The 16,744-nt window shown below is 42.9% G+C and overlaps 1 protein-coding gene and 1 pseudogene across 2 annotated transcripts in view; both read right to left on the bottom strand.

Annotated features, from left to right (window-relative positions):
- The window catches only part of LOC127621861 (MAM domain-containing glycosylphosphatidylinositol anchor protein 2-like), a 286,776-nt pseudogene that overhangs the window by 207,457 nt on the left and 62,575 nt on the right, over positions 1-16,744 (bottom strand).
- The window catches only part of LOC127621889 (mitochondrial basic amino acids transporter-like), a 236,701-nt gene that overhangs the window by 104,712 nt on the left and 115,245 nt on the right, over positions 1-16,744 (bottom strand). The gene's annotated exons all lie outside the window — the stretch shown is intronic.

Consider the following 16,744-nt stretch of genomic DNA (forward strand, 5'->3'; position numbering starts at 1 on the left):
CCGGTGAGCGTTTGGAAAGGAGTCTGAAGAACTTCCGACCCGGAACCAGAAAATACAGTTTTTGCTCGGAACGAACCGAAATGAAAAACATTTCGTTTTTATCCACTGCTCAGGACGTTAACGAACAAACATCACCTCCGTAATGACATCATCCTCCAGGAAGTGACATCACTTTTAAAAGAGAAAACAACAGCAAAACCATTAAGTATTAGCAATTGAGCTGTGATGTTGTGTGCTAGTAGCATAGACTGTAAAAAAAGATGGCCGACGCCCCTTCGCTCTTTTCCATTGGTGAGAACTGAAGCCGCCAGTGTCCCGATATGGCGCTGACATCTTGGGACTTGAGTCTGCGCAGTTGCGATTTCGGGACCAGACCTGCGCAGTAGTGAATAGGAAGTAAAGCCACGAAATCAAGGCCCGCCCTCACTCTCGCTGAATCAATCGCAAGCACACGCCCTGCACTTTTGACTTATGACTTATGACGGTGTGAAATAATGAATTATAGAAATTTAGATATTACATTTAAAGCTCCAATCTCCTCAGTCCTCCGAAGATCCCGAAAAAAGTCTGTTGGTGCTTCAGTGACTACTTCAGTGAGAACCTGTCAATCACAGCTGTCAATCATGATGTCACAGCAGTGTTTTTATAGCATCAAATAACTAAAAACAAACTTATTTTGAAAACAAACACTTGAAATGACATCAACGTGATAGAAACGACAGTAAATGACAGAAACTATCTTTGGAAAAAAGATATGTGAAGTGTAATTTAATTGTTTAGTTGGTCTCACGTCCCGTTGAATAACATGGGGAGGCGGGGTTTATGACCTATACTAGGACCAGCCACCGGGGGGCGATCGAGACGTTTTGGCTTCACTTTTGAGGGCTTGTGCGGCACACTTGGCTAATAGTTGTGTCACTAGCCTAAAACATTACATTTTGTTTGCTAAAATGACAGAAATCTGTATAATTAACGTTTCATGTTACATGAGCTTCAAGCTAGCCGCCAATCCCTCGCCGAGCAGTGTGCAAACTTTAGCTCTTTATTTCCGTCCTGTTCATTCTCTTGTCATTGTGTAAATAATCAAGTTATAATCAGTAAAGATGCCTGAGCTTGGCCAGATCATACCGACAAATGTTGCAACGTTAGAGGCGCTGCGTAACAAGAATGACCCGGCAAACAGCACGATTGTGCGAGACTTGAATAATCACGTTGAGAGTAAGAGGGGAGTATTAAATAAATAATGACCATCCCACTGTGAGACGGGTGCATTCCCATTTCACTGTATCTCCCTGTTAGACACTCATCACATCAGTGACAGCGCAGACTGTGAGTTTAATCAAATGCACAGCAGCGATCTCACGCTGTAATCTATAGCGGTCATTATAGACAAAAACACCCATCGGATGTTCAGCGATCAAGCTGTCAGTTCTGGGTGTCTTACAGGAGGAAGGATAGTCACCACGATTGGGCGGCACTAATCACTAACTGACTGGATGACACAAGACACCAGCGACACACGTGACATTTGCGTGTGTCCTCACGGGTCTCCCCACGGGTCTCCCTTCGAGCACTTTAGATAAAGACTGAAAATATACATTCCCACTAAACAGCAAATGCAGCAAATTTGTGCATTCTGAAGAAAATGTGACATCATGTGAGTCTGTGCAACTGTTGCTATGTGGTTGCTAGGGTGTTTTGGGTGGTTTCTAGGCGGTTTATAACTTATATTTAATAAATGAATGCAACAGGGATGTATAGAGGATGTATAGAAATGTTATTTTCTGCAGTAGTTTCCTTTGTAGATCAAGCGCTCACCTGCTTTTAAACTTTTAATCCTCTTTAATTTATTACGGATCTGTGAAACCAGTAATCAGGGGCCCTCTTCAAACCTGATTACTGGCTTTATATCATTAATTTAGTCTTTAATTAACGTTGAGTTTCTGAGCTGATACATCCACCTCCTGAGACGGTTGTTTTGGAAAGAAGTTACCAAGAGGATATTTCACTCTCTGCTTGGAAGAGCAACACTTCGAGAGCTTTATAAAAGAGCATTTAAAACAAAACACAGAGCATGATCATGTTTTTATGACGTTCATTAGGCACCCAAATGAAGGTGGTTCTCCTCAGGCGTCCTGAAACCTATTCATAGAGTTCAAGTTGTTCTAATCAAAACCTCAAATCAAGTGACTACGTTCACGCATGCAACTCTGAATGCAGCGAGTTGATAGGCTCTGTTGGCCAATCAGCTCAGCTCAAATGTGATATGTCAAGCCAATCGGGTCACTTGGTGTCAGCTGAGAGCTCCTTTGATGTGTAATCGGGTAGCCAATCAACTTTGCCTAATATTTAAATTTGCTCAGTTCAGCAAGTAAGCGGTTTCACGGCAGCACGCAGAGTTTTCTCCGAAACCCTCCTCCTCACCAGCTCCACTGGTCTAGAGCTGCTATATGGGGATTGTATTTACAGTATGTCTAATTGTGCAGCAGCGAAGGAGCAGATCTAGTCCACCATGACAATATCATATATATATATGTCATAGCCACAATAACATGCTAAATCTTTCAAGTGTTGTCATGACTGAACTATATGTTTGTTAAGTCAATCCTCTCTATTACTATCAGCTCATAGTGAAGCTTTTAGACTTTTATGAACCCTTATGTACAGTTTGACCTGTTTCACTTTTGCTCATTTCATAAAAATGGTTTCCTTTATCTGAGCAGTTCGAGACTTGGTGACTTTATATAATTCTAAATATTGAATTGATTCGATGAGTCTGGTCAAACTATTCAAACATTACTGTTTGAGAAAACTGTAACCGCCATAGGAAATGAATGAGTGAGACTAAAACACAGAACATTTATTTTTATTCTAATTATTGTGTAATAAAAATCTATAAAACATCCACAATGCAGAACACACATACATACACACACACACACACACACACACACACACACACACACATACACACACACACACACACACACATACACAAACACACTCTCACACACGCACACACACACACACACATGTTGGTCTACCTATCATTATGAGGACTTTCCATAGACATAATGGTTTTTATACTGTATAAACTATAGATTCTATCCTCTAAACCTAACACAACCCCTAAACCTAACCCTCACAGAAAACTTTCTGCATTTTTACATTTTCAATAAAACATTGTTTAGTATGATTTTTAAGCGATTTGAAAAAAAATTGTCCTCGTAAATCACAAAAACACGCACACACACTCACAAACACAGATACACACACACACATATAAACAAACACATACACACACACACAATCTCTCTCACACACACACACACATATAAACACAAACACACACACATACACACTCTCACACATACACACTCTCACACACACACATACACATACACAAACACACACACACTCACACACACACACATACACACTCTCACACACACACACATACACAAACACACAAACATACACACTCACATACATACACATATAAACACACAAACATACACACACACACACACATAAATACACACATACTCACACACATACACACATAAACACACACACACACACACACACACACACACATACTACACACACACACACACACACACACACACACATAAACACACAAACACACACACACACACACATAACACACACACACACACACACACATAAACACACACACACATTAACACACAAACACACACACACACACACACACACATACTCACACACATAAAAACACACACACACACACACACACACACACATAAACACACACACACACACACATAAACACACACACACACACACACACACACATAAACACACACACATACACACACACACACACACACACACATAAACACACACACACACACACACACACACACACACATACACACACACACACACACATAAAAACACAAACACACACACATAAACACACACACACACACACACATACACACACTTAAGCACACACACATACTCACACACACACACACACACACACACACACTGAATGAGGTATCTACATCTGTATATCTATGTACCTATATATGTATCTATGTATGAACCTTTTCTCCTGGCTCAAAGAACCCTTTAGGAGTCTTTTGATAGAACCCTAAAAAGGGTTCTATATTGAACCTTTTGGGGTTCCAAATATGAATTGAGCGATCCCTACTGGGTTCTCTATGGAACCTTTCCTTCAAAGAGTGTAGCAAGCTCCCAGAACATCCTTTACACTCACATCTTCATCAGAAGATGTTTGATAATTATATTTGATTATTGTTTGATAGTATTTAAATCTATTCCACAGAAGGTTGCAGATATTCCCCATGCCAGTGAAGAAAAGAGCACAGATTCTGTGTGGGTCTAACAGTCTCTGACCTTGCGGTCCTCTCCGTGCGCTGCTGTCTAAGTGTCACATTAACTCTGTCTCCACCACATGTCTCTGGTCTCTTGCGGCTGACTAAAACAACTCAGTCTTTATCATTGATAGCTGTTGCTCTCTTCTGATTGGTCAGTCAGCAGGGCAGCAGGCAGAGATGGCTCATACTCTTCCTCCTGGAGATGAAGATGAGTAGATAATGAGAGCCAATAGCAGACTCCGATGAGTAAGGAATGTGTTCCTCGTCTCTCTCTGGGGTCGTGGCGTCTGCCTGGCTTCATCAGGAGAACAATTCATCTCTCTGTGCAAAACAAGCCAGTGACCCACACGGCTCTAAACGAAACTCCAGACAGCAACGAAAACAAGACAAAACAAATGTCTCTGCCACACAGCTGGCCAGTAAGTGAAGGGATTCAACTTATATACAGTTCTGTATATACACGTAGAACTGGATTGCTGACACAACGGTAAACTGCCAGAAGGATGTAAAGCCTCACGTGCATCTCTCTCTCTCTCTCTCTCTCTCTTTTCAGCAGTTCCCTGCAACTGTTAACTGTCTTGTCTAATGATAAATAGTCAAATATCAATACAACGTCTACATATTCTGTTTGCAAATATAATTCACAAACCTCACAAAACTTAAAGGATCTTCCTTTGGAGTGCTCGTATATATGCCTCTCAAACACATTTTGTAATAGCCTGGATCAAAGCCGTTTCCGTCGGACTCACGAATGATGCACGACGGTCAGTCCGTGAAACTCCAAGCAGGCGATCCGGGCCGTGTAAACTGGGAGCGGTCAGTACATTCTTGCTTTCACTGGATCCAAACGAGAATGATAAAGCAACTTCAAAGTAAATGCGCTTTAAAACCTCCACCAGCGGGACCAAGAGGGGGCGCTATATTGCAAGAACAGATTATGCCTAAAATGCTCAAGTCCCCTTGTAAATAAATCAGGCATATGTGGTATCGTTTGAAACATGAACTTTTCATAAATAAAAATCATTTCTGCTTTTATGTTACTTAAAACAACAAATAAGGCCTTAAAATATCTATGGTCGCAATTAAGCGCCACCTAGTGGAGAAATATTACAATGAATAAATAAAAGTCTTTAAAATAGATCTTAGACATGTTATATATCAAATAAAAGCTCTTATTCTCAAGAACATGACTGTATAGTTTATATTGTTGCACTAATACCACAGTTTTAAAGATTATCAAAAGAATCACAAATTGAAATATGATATTTGTAAGAACTCAAATACAAACTTTATATTAATGCATAAAAATAATTATGCATCCATAACTGCTACTGTAAGCACCAAATGGCTAAAACAATTATGTCTGCTTTTGCTTTAGCCATTGTCCATGAGCTTGCTTGTGTGAATTATACAATATTAATGTATATCTAAGATGCCCAGAACAAAATATGCAGTGCACGCAGGAAATGCATGCTAAACAAGTCATTCGAAATATATTTGACCAACTATTGATGATAAAATGTTATACATCATCACAAAGGGAAGATCTTAGCTAAGGAGCTTCTAGTCCACTCAGAGGACGAGATAGTTGAAGGTGCAAGAACTGAACATTAGACTGAATGTCTATGGATCGAGCACAGCTGCGAGTGCCAGGGTTGGACTGGTAATCTGGCATACCGGGCATTTTCCCAGTGGGCAGACGACATTTGGAGCAAATCAGGGGTAGACTTGTCATCGGGAGAACCGAGCGGGCCGGTGGGTCATCCGAGAAATGGGCCAAATGGGCTAGAAAAGCTCAAATGAGCCACCGCGATATGCATTTATGTTACCAAATAGACTCATGCAAACGTATAGAAACAAAAGCACAGCATAACTCTACTGTGCAGGATATGAGTGTGACACACTCAGAATAAATCTGGAATAAGATTTTCTCTGACTGTGCTTTTATGAGTTGTTCACTGGAGTGATGAATAGTTTACGGCGAGATGACTCACGCTGAACTCTGATTCACCTGCTAATATAATATATATGTACAGTCTCCACAGACGCTGTAGCACCATATGGCCTCTCAGGTGGTATCAGGTTGTGGTTATGTGTTGAGTCAGTACTGGTTAGTCAGATCGAGTGTTTGAACTTTGAGCGAACAGATCTGTGAGTCAGCAGTCTACAGTGATGTCGGACTGTTTATTGGGTTATGCGAGATGTACCAACACAATTGCAAACATGAAAGATATTAACTGTATACTATTTTTGGTCCCTCTTTATATTGGGTGTCTTTAACTACTGTGAACTAATATTAAAATATATACAAAACAATGTATTTGTTGTTTAACTACATGTTTTCAGCAAAATTCTCACAAGATTTTCATTTTAATCTACATTTGCACTACTGAGATTACTGTACAGTTATGTTTAGGAGTAGGGTAAGAATTGGGGTAGGGTTAAGTTTAGAGTTAAAGATTAGGATTTAGGGTTGGGGTATAATTAGGTTTAGAGTTAAAGATTAGGGTTAGTGTTGGAGTTGGGAATGGGATTAGGGTTGGGGTTAGATAAGTGTTAAGATTAGGGTTGGGATTAGGGTTGGGGTTAGGTAAGGGTTAGGGTTGGGGTTGGGGTTAGATAAGTGTTAAGATTAGGGTTGGGATTAGGGTTGGGGTTAGGTAAGGGTTAGGGTTGGGGTTGGGGTTAGGTAAGGGTTAGGGTTGGGGTTGGGATTAGGTAAGGGTTAGGGTTGGGATTAGGTAAGGGTTGGGGTTGGGATTAGGGTTGGGGTTAGGTAAGGGTTGGGATTGGGATTAGGTAAGGGTTAGGGTTGGGATTAGGTAAGGGTTAGGGTTGGGGATGGGATTAGGTAAGGGTTAGGGTTGGGGATGGGATTAGGGTTGGGGTTGGGATTAGGTAAGGGTTAGGGTTGGGGATGGGATTAGTTAAGGGTTAGGGTTGGGGTTGGGATTAGGTTAGGGTTGGGATTAGGTAAGGGTTGGGGTTGGGATTAGGGTTGGGGTTAGGTAAGGGTTGGGATTGGGATTAGGTAAGGGTTAGGGTTGGGGTTGGGATTAGGTAAGGTTTAGGGTTGGGATTAGGTAAAGGTTAGGGTTGGGGTTGGGATTAGGTAAGGTTTAGGGTTGGGATTAGGTAAGGGTTAGGGTTGGGGTTGGGATTAGGTAAGGGTTAGGGTTGGGGATGGGATTAATGTTGGGGTTAGGTAAGGGTCGGGGTTGGGATTAGGTAAGGGTTAGGGTTGGGGTTGGGATTAGGTAAGGGTTAGGTTTGGGGTTGGGATTAGGGTTGGGGTTAGGTAAGGGTTGGGGTTGGAATTAGGGTTGGGGTTAGGTAAGTGTTAGGGTTGGGGTTGGGATTAGGTAAGGGTTAGGGTTGGGGTTGGGATTAGGGTTGGGGTTAGGTAAGGGTTAGGGTTGGGATTAGGGTTTGGGTTAGGTAAGGGTTAGGGTTGGGGTTGGGATTAGGTAAGGGTTGGGGTTGGGATTAGGGTTGGGGTTAGGTAAGTGTTAGGGTTGGGATTAGGTAAGGGTTAGGGTTGTGGTTGGGGTTAGGTAAGGGTTAGGGTTGGGGTTGGGGTTGGGATTAGGTAAGGGTTAGGGTTGGGATTAGGGTTTGGGTTAGGTAAGGGTTAGGGTTGGGATTAGGTAAGGGTTAGGTTTGGGATTAGGGTTTGGGTTAGGTAAGGGTTATGGTTAGGGTTGGGGTTGGGATTAGGGTTGGGGTTAGGTAAGAGTTGGGATTAGGTAAGGGTTAGGGTTGGGGTTGGGATTAGGTAAGGGTTTGGGTTGGGATTAGGTTTGGGGTTAGGTAAGGGTTGGGGTTGGGATTAGGTAAGGGTTGGGATTATGGTTGGGGTTAGGTAAGTTTTAGGGTTGGTGTTAGGTAAGTGTTAGGGTTGGGGTTAGGATTAGGTAAGGGTTGGGGTTGGGATTAGGGTTGGGGTTGGGATTAGGTAAGGGTTGGGGTTGGGATTAGGGTCTGGGTTAAGTAAGTGTTAGGGTCGGGGTTGGGATTAGGGTTTGGGTTAGATAAGTGTTAGGGTTGGGGTTGGGATTAGGTAAGGTTAGGGTTGGGGTTGGGGTTAGGTAAGGGTTAGGGTTGGGGTTGGGATTAGGGTTGGGGTTAGGTAAGGGTTAGGGTTGGGATTAGGTAAGGGTAAGGGTTAGGGTTAGGTTTAGGTTAGGGTTAGGTAAGGGTTGGGGTTGGGATTAGGTAAGGGTTGGGATTAGGGTTGGGGTTAGGTAAGGGTTAGGATTGGGGTTGGGATTAGGGTTGGGGTTAGGTAAGTGTTAAAATTAGGGTTGGGGTTAGGGTTTCTTGTTAGGTAAGTGTTTGGATTAGGTTTGGGGTTCGGGTTGGGGTTGAGGTTCGAGTTAGGTAAGTGTTAAGATTAGGGTTGGGGTTCAGGTTAGGTAAGTGTTCAAATTAGGGTTAGGGTTGGGGTTGGGGTTGGGGTTCGAGTTAGGTAAGTGTTAAAATTAGGGTTGGGGTACGGGTTAGGTAAGTGTTAAAATTAGGGTTAGGGTTGGGGATGTGGATGAGGTTAGTTGAGGGTTAGGGTTAGGGTTAGGGTACGGGTTAGGTAAGTGTTAAAATTAGGGTTAGGGTTGGGGATGTGGATGAGGTTAGTTGAGGGTTAGGGTTAGGGTTAGGGTTAGGGTACGGGTTAGGTAAGTGTTAAAATTAGGGTTAGGGTTGGGGATGTTGATGAGGTTAGTTGAGGGTTAGGATTAGGGTTAGGGTTGGGGTTCGGCTTAGGTAAGTGTTTGGATTCGGGTTCGGGTTAGGTAAGGGTTGGGGTTGGGGTTAGGGTTAGCTAAAGGTTAGGGTTGGGGTTAGGGTTAGCTAAGGGTTTGGTTTGGGGTTAGGGTTAGCTAAGGGTTGGGGTTGGGGTTAGCTAAGGGCTAGTGTCGGGGATGGGGTTGAGGTTAGCTAAGGGTTTGGGTTGGGGTTAGGGTTAGCTAAGGGTTTGGGTTAGGTAAGGGCTAGTGTCGGGGATGGGGTTGAGGTTAGGTAAGGGTTAGGGTTAGCTAAAGGTTAGGGTTGGGGTTAGGGTTAGCTAAGGGTTAGGGTTGGGGTTAAGTAAGGAGTTTTTTAAATTAAGTTAAAATAACGTGGACTGATAGCTTCAACAGAAGTATATAACATCGATTAACAAACTTAGCGCTCAATGTAGGTCAGTTTTTAAAGTCAGTATGAAACAGAAGATGCGACCGACTTGACTTCCGTATTGTGACGTATTTCCAAGCGAAATGGAGGGGATTTGAGTTTATCATTGGTTGTTGATTATATTGCGAAAATATGGGTGGAGGCAGATCTGAATGCGAGTTTGCAGTGGACACACACACACACCTACCTCCGTGGTTCCCGAGTCCGAAGAGTTGTATTAATTTGCATTCGCCGCAGCAATTCAGGCGTGAAATGTCTCAACAACCGCAAATTCGCCGTTATTTCGCCTCATTGGAAATGTAAATTCAAGCCAGCTGACGCGTAACCAAGGAAGTTTGGGTTAAGGAACGATAGTTTTGAAGGAAATCAGACGGAACACACCTTGCCATCTTCACCAACATGCGATTGGCGAAACAAAAACTTGACTACCATCATGAGTCTTTCTTAAACAACGTTGAAACTCGCCTACAAATGTAAGGAATGTGAAATAGGAAAGCAAGGGAAAATTGTACTTGATTTCTCTGCGTGTTCCCTAATGGCAGGTCGCGTTATTTCCTCACTTTAATCCGACTTTCTCAGTCTGTTTCTCTTCAGCAAACCTCTCCTCTAATGGAAATGTCCAGGTACTTATACAACCACAAAGAGGAAAGCACCATATGACAATTTCTCATGTTATCGTCCTGAATCTGTTGAGAGCTTCAGCAACCAAAGCAGCATTTTCAATGCTAAGTAACAATCAAGGCTACAGTGCGTTAAAAATAGCGGCACTGGCAGCGGACCATCAATTAAGCTGCACCCGCATGGACAGCTTTAACATTTCTCTAGAGAAAAGATTTTATCATTTTAGCAGCATTTTCAACACAGCACACAGCTAATGAAAAACACATTCAGCAGGCGCAGAAAGGACAGAGTGATGCATGTTTAAAACAACATCCGCATCTCTGGCTCGGAAAAACACTTCCAAACCCCAAGCTAACTTCCTTTACTGCTCCTCAAACATCTCTACGGACATTGTGTGAACGCTTTGTCCTTACTAGTATTTGATTTTCTGAGCCTACGCAAAGTAAAGTGGAAATAATGTTTTTCAGTGTTTTGTGCGGATGTTTCTAACTGTTGACACATTTTTGATGCTTAAAAGCTGTGCGCACCGCAAATGTTTTCATGCACATATCATGATTCCTCACTATGTTTGCATTTAAATTTATTCTATACTTAGGATAAAATTTAGATCCAAGTCAAAACAAACATGCATAAATCACAGACTGCTGGTAGCTTAAAAAAACAAATCAAAAACAGAACACTAAAACAAAAACAGAACAAACACAAACAAATAAACATTAAACAAACATCAAAAACCCAAAATAAAACAAACACCAAAACAAAACATACACAAACAAAAATCAATCTAAAAAATAAAAAACAAACAAACAAACAAACAAACATCAAAACGAAAATGAAACACAAACATAAAAACAAATACTATAAAAACCCCAAAACAAAACATACACTGAAACAAAAATCAACACAAAACAAATAAAAAACAAACACAAAATCTAAACAAACAAACATAAAAAAAACATAAAATCAAACACTGAAAAAGCCAAAACAAAACATACACAAACAAAAATCAACCTAAAAAATTAAAACAAACACAAAAAAACCCCAAAAACAAACAAACATCAAAACGAAAATGAAACACAAACATAAAATCAAACACTAGATAAACCCCAAAACAAAACATACACAAACAAAAATCAACACAAAACAAATAAAAACAAACACAAAATTAAAACAAACAAACATCAAAACAAACACTAAAAAATCCAAATTAAAACAGACACCAAAACAAAAACAAAACAAAGACAAAACAGCAAAAAATTAACAAAAACACCAATAAACATTAAAAAACCTCCAAAAAAATTATAAAAAAAAAAAAAAAATTAAAGAAAACCAAAATGAAAGCTGTCACTGTCAAAACACTCACATCTACTTGTAAAATGTTTCTCTGGGTAATGTCACACGCGTCTCTTTCCAGAAGAGATCTCACAAGATACCAAAGTCTGTATTTACACCTCAGATATCCACACATGAAACATTTCTCATTAAACTCTCCCAAAATCAACTGATCTACGCTCAGTTTTATACCTCTTTTATACTGTACGGCAACAATTGACTCATTTTCTGTCTATTGTTGTTTCTACTGAGGCATTTTAGGAGGAATATCCGACACAAAGTCGATACGGTAAAGAAACCGAACGGACTCCTAATGAAATGGAATGAGTCTCCTGAGCTGAGCACAGACCACAGAGCAATGCGATTCGTCCTCTGGGCACCCAAACAACCAATCATAAATGAACACTACTCACTACACAGCGCTTTACAAGTCTTTACAGTTAACTGAAGTGTGTTTTAAAGCACTGCAAACTTTTCATTCTTTAATATGCCTTATTTAAAGAATCACATGAATCCTCAGAGTGATGCTGTATTAATTCGAAGAGCTGTAATGAGGATTTAATTTACACCAGAAATCTTCTGAGCGACTCACAGTACACGTCCACTCTAATGGATTTGATGGCGGGTGATCCCAGTCCGTTCTCGGCCTTGCAGTAATATCGTCCACCCTGATGTCTCTGGATCTTTGTGATGTGAAGCGTCTCGTTGAACACACTGGAGTCCTGAAACCGATCCGAAACACTGCCCGCTGTCTTGGTCCAACGAATCTACATAAAAATAAGGTAAGACATCATGAATCACAGCGTCCTAAGTTTTATAGCGCTAAAGGAAAACTGTGCAGAACGCAAGGCGAGTAAACGCTCCATCGTGGAAAACGGTATTTAATGAAAGCACACTATTACAGCGAACCCTGTTGCGAAGATGTATCTTTAATTACAACGATTTAGCAAAACATACTCTATGCAAAAACGTGAACGCAAATGCTTCAAGCTAGTGCAGAGCTCAAGAGGGCACGGGTGAGAGTGTTTGCGGTATCTGTGAGTGTATGCGCCCAAACCGTGGGTGTATAGTATGTTAATAAAGTGCCGCAAAGTGCGATTTGCTATTTTCCTGAGAGATAGGTGATTGTGCTAACACGTTGCAAAAGCAGGTCTTATCTCAGCACAAAGTCTAAACTCACTTCCTGCATTTGCAGTTTGGAGACTTCACCAGCAGGTGGCGATAATGTTCATATCAAAGGACGCAGATGGTGCCGGAGAATTGCACTTGGCCCAGCCCATTAGCGCTTTGCACATGCAATTTTCCGCCAAACCCACTCGCGCCTAGACTTGCACGGAAATACCAAAACTTCGTGGCCACGCCCGTTGACTTTACATTTATGACTTAAAACATTCTGCTTGTCAATAATACACTCAGCAGATGGCCGAGACGTTTAGCAGATGTTGATTCGATTGTGATTTCTTGATGGAAAGATCTGAGAAATACATCTCAAATGTACGCGTGCCATCTATGATGGAATTTAGCATTTTGAAAAAAAACCCCACAATACTATTTCCATATTTTAATGATTTATTTTAAATAATGCAAAACATTTATTGCATAAAAACTGTTGCGAAGGTGTATCTTTAAATACACTGATTTAAGATGGTAGTTTGTGAATCAGACTACACTAGTAGCATGTCATGTCTGTTTGGTTGATGATATAGATAAAGGACAGGCGTAGTGGTCTAAAGCACATATCTGGTAATCGGGAGGTTGCTGGTTCGATCCCCACAGTCACCACCATTGTGTCCTTGAGTAAGACACTTAACTCCAGGTTGCTCCGGGGGGATTGTCCCTGTAATAAGTGCACTGTATAATACATTGGTACTCAGAAGGTTGCTGGTTCGATCCCCACAGTCACCACCATTGTGTCCTTGAGTAAGACACTTAACTCCAGGTTGCTCCGGGGGGATTGTCCCTGTAATAAGTGCACTGTATAATACATTGGTACTCAGAAGGTTGCTGGTTCGATCCCAACATTCACCACCATTGTGTCCTTGAGTAAGACACTTAACTCCAGGTTGCTCCGGGGGGATTGTCCCTGTAATAAGTGCTCTGTATAATACATTGGTACTCAGAAGGTTGCTGGTTCGATCCCAACATTCACCACCATTGTGTCCTTGAGTAAGACACTTAACTCCAGGTTGCTCCGGGGGGATTGTCCCTGTAATAAGTGCACTGTATGTCACTTTGGATAAAAGCGTCTGCCAAATGCATAAATGTAAATAAATGTATAACTTGGAGAAAAACATACTCTATGCATGTGCGTGAATGCAAACGCTTCTAGCTAAACAATCTGGATATTTTGCATCGTTACATTTCAAAATGTGACATGATGCCATGTAAGTACATGCATCGTTGCAGAATTCTCAATTTCTATTTGACATATTTTAATGTTTAATTTGAATTAAAGCACACTATTTATTACAGCTAAGCTCTGTGGTGACGGTGCCCCTTTAATTTGACCAACATAAGACGGTAGTTGGCGAATCAGTCTGATTGCAACTTAAATATTTGTTTGTCTATATATCGTTTATTTTGTCCAGTCTTTCTCTCTCAGAACTAATCAGTTTTGCCATGATGCTGCAGATTCAGTAGCAGCAATCACGACATTCTCAGTTGACGTCGCATCTTTCCACTGCATGCTGCATGCTGCATGCTGGAGCGCTTTCTGGGAAGATGCAATTTGGCACAATGTCACAATCACTCCAGCAGTGAAGGCGGCAGTGCTGCTCATTTGTCAAACAAATGCCAATGTGTGTCCTCTGGGAGAGAACGAAGTGAGGGTGCGCTGTCACCACATGCTGCTTGAATACTGTATTCTGTTTTTTACCATCGTATCTCACTAGAGACGGGGATTACTGACGTGTTACACTAGAACAACGGGGCGGATCCGATGAGAATCGGGGGTCCCAGTCTTGGGGTCTTGGGGCCATTTAACTCATTAGTTAAATACATTTAACCTCAGAATTCTCCACCTTTGCTTCGTGATTTATGGATTTGTTAATAGGGCTGTTCAAACACCTGAGCAGGGCTGGACTGGGAAGTGAAATCGGCCCTGGATTTTACATGACAACTTGCACACCTGGGGGGGGGGGGTTAGCCAAACGTTGTTGAGTGGGGGGTGGGGGGTTAGGATGGGGGGTGTTCGCTGTCCTTTTCTGCATATCGCTGTGCCATTTTGTGGTCCGCTCTGCATAACACGGTGGCTCATTGTTGCTTATCGGCCATTCGGCACGTTTCGCATCCGAACTACTGGCCCGCTCGGTTCTCCCGATGGCCATTCCGCCCTTGATCGGGCCAAAAGTGTGTCGGCCCACCCGGAAAATGCCCGGGAGGCCAGCTTACCTGTCTAGCCCTGCACCTGAGCCATGGTCACGGTACTGAAAAATTTAGTTTAGTTAGTAGTATCACTAATTTCACTTAGTGTCCAACAATGACCAAATCTGCTTGTTGGTTCATTTGAGGGGTGCCTACATAGTGTCCACTGCTCCCTACACTCTGAGTATGGGATATCTGATGAAGTTCACTTCACTTTTGTTTATTTGGAACGTAATAAAACACAGACAACGTTTGAGTAGCACGGATTACGGATTTCAAGTACGATTACATAATAAACTCATGTAATAGCATCTATAAATGTATCCTATACATCCATGTGTAATCTTTTTTTTATTATTATTATCCCCTTTTCTCCCCATTTGGAATGGCCAATTCCCGCTACTTAGTAGGTCCTCGTGGTGGCGCGGTTACTCGCCTCAATCCGGGTGGCGGAGGACAAATCTCAGTCGCCTCCGTGTCTGAGACCGTCAATCGGTGCATCTGATCACGTGACTCGTTGTGCATGACATGCGGAGACTCACAGCATGTGGAGGCTCATGCTACTCTCCACGATCCACACACAACTCACCACATGCCCCATTGAGAGAACCACTAATCACCACCACGAGGAGGTTACCCCATGTGACTCTACCCTCCCTAGCAACCGGGACAATTTGGTTACCCCATGTGACTCTACCCTCCCTAGCAACCGGCCCAATTTGGTTACCCCATGTGACTCTACCCTCCCTAGCAACCGGGACAATTTGGTTACCCCATGTGACTCTACCCTCTCTAGCAACCGGGACAATTTGGTTACCCCATGTGACTCTACCCTCCCTAGCAACCGGGACAATTTGGTTGCTTAGAAGACCTGACTGGAGTCACTCAGCACGCCCTAGATTTGAACTCACGACTCAGAACCTGCTGCCCTTCCAGCCCCACCTCCAGTCTTTTCCCCGACTCTCTAGAACTGGAGAGGAGGACAATGGGAGGGGAAAACAAAAACAAAAAAAGAAGAGAGGGAAAGGGCAAGGTGGAACGACAGTGAGAGAGAGAGAGAAAAAAACTTGCTCGCCGGTTCTCAGACACGCCATCGCCTTGTCCTTGGTCACTCCTCCACCCTCTGGTGGAGGACAGCTGCTCCTCCCAGGGCGGACAGGAGGAAGTCCTCCCACCACTGACGGATGGAATGCCCCTCCACGTTTTGCCAGCCGGTAGGGAGCCCCTCCATCCCTGGCAGCGGCTCCACCGCTACAGGCGGCCGGCAGCAAGCCCCTCCTCCCCTCACAGACGCCGGCCATTCTTCCACGTCTAGGCGGCCGGCAGCGACTTCTCTGTCCCCTCGGTGGACAGCCGCGGCTGCTACTTTGCCGGATGGCAATGGCGAGGACTCACAACAGCACATCCCTCCTCCTTCCCGGGTTTCGGCACCAATGTAGCAAGCTTAAAAACGGGAAAGGAGTTGGCGGGAACCGGCTGAACAATCAAAATAATATTTAATATAGCAAAAAGACACACAACACAAACGCACACACAGCAGCTGCGTGTGGCTATCTCTCTCGAACTGCCGCATCCCGCTGCACTTATCCGTCTCCTCGGCTGATTAGCCCGATTGGGGGCCATGCGTGCGTAGTCACGGCGCAGCCCCGCCCTCCTCCTCCTCATAACAAATACTTAGATTGAGCTTGTAGTCCACTCAGAGGCCGATATATTCAATGAAATAATGAGGGAGGTGCTTGAACTGAACATTAGACTGAATGTCTCTGGACGAGCATATCTGTGAGGAGTATAATGCGTTAGAGCGCCCCCTACAGTTCACATCTGTGAGGAGTATAATGTGTTAGAGCGCCCCCTACAGATCACATCTG

This window comes from Xyrauchen texanus, chromosome 28 (genome assembly GCF_025860055.1).
Source record: "Xyrauchen texanus isolate HMW12.3.18 chromosome 28, RBS_HiC_50CHRs, whole genome shotgun sequence".
Taxonomy (NCBI): domain Eukaryota; kingdom Metazoa; phylum Chordata; class Actinopteri; order Cypriniformes; family Catostomidae; genus Xyrauchen; species Xyrauchen texanus.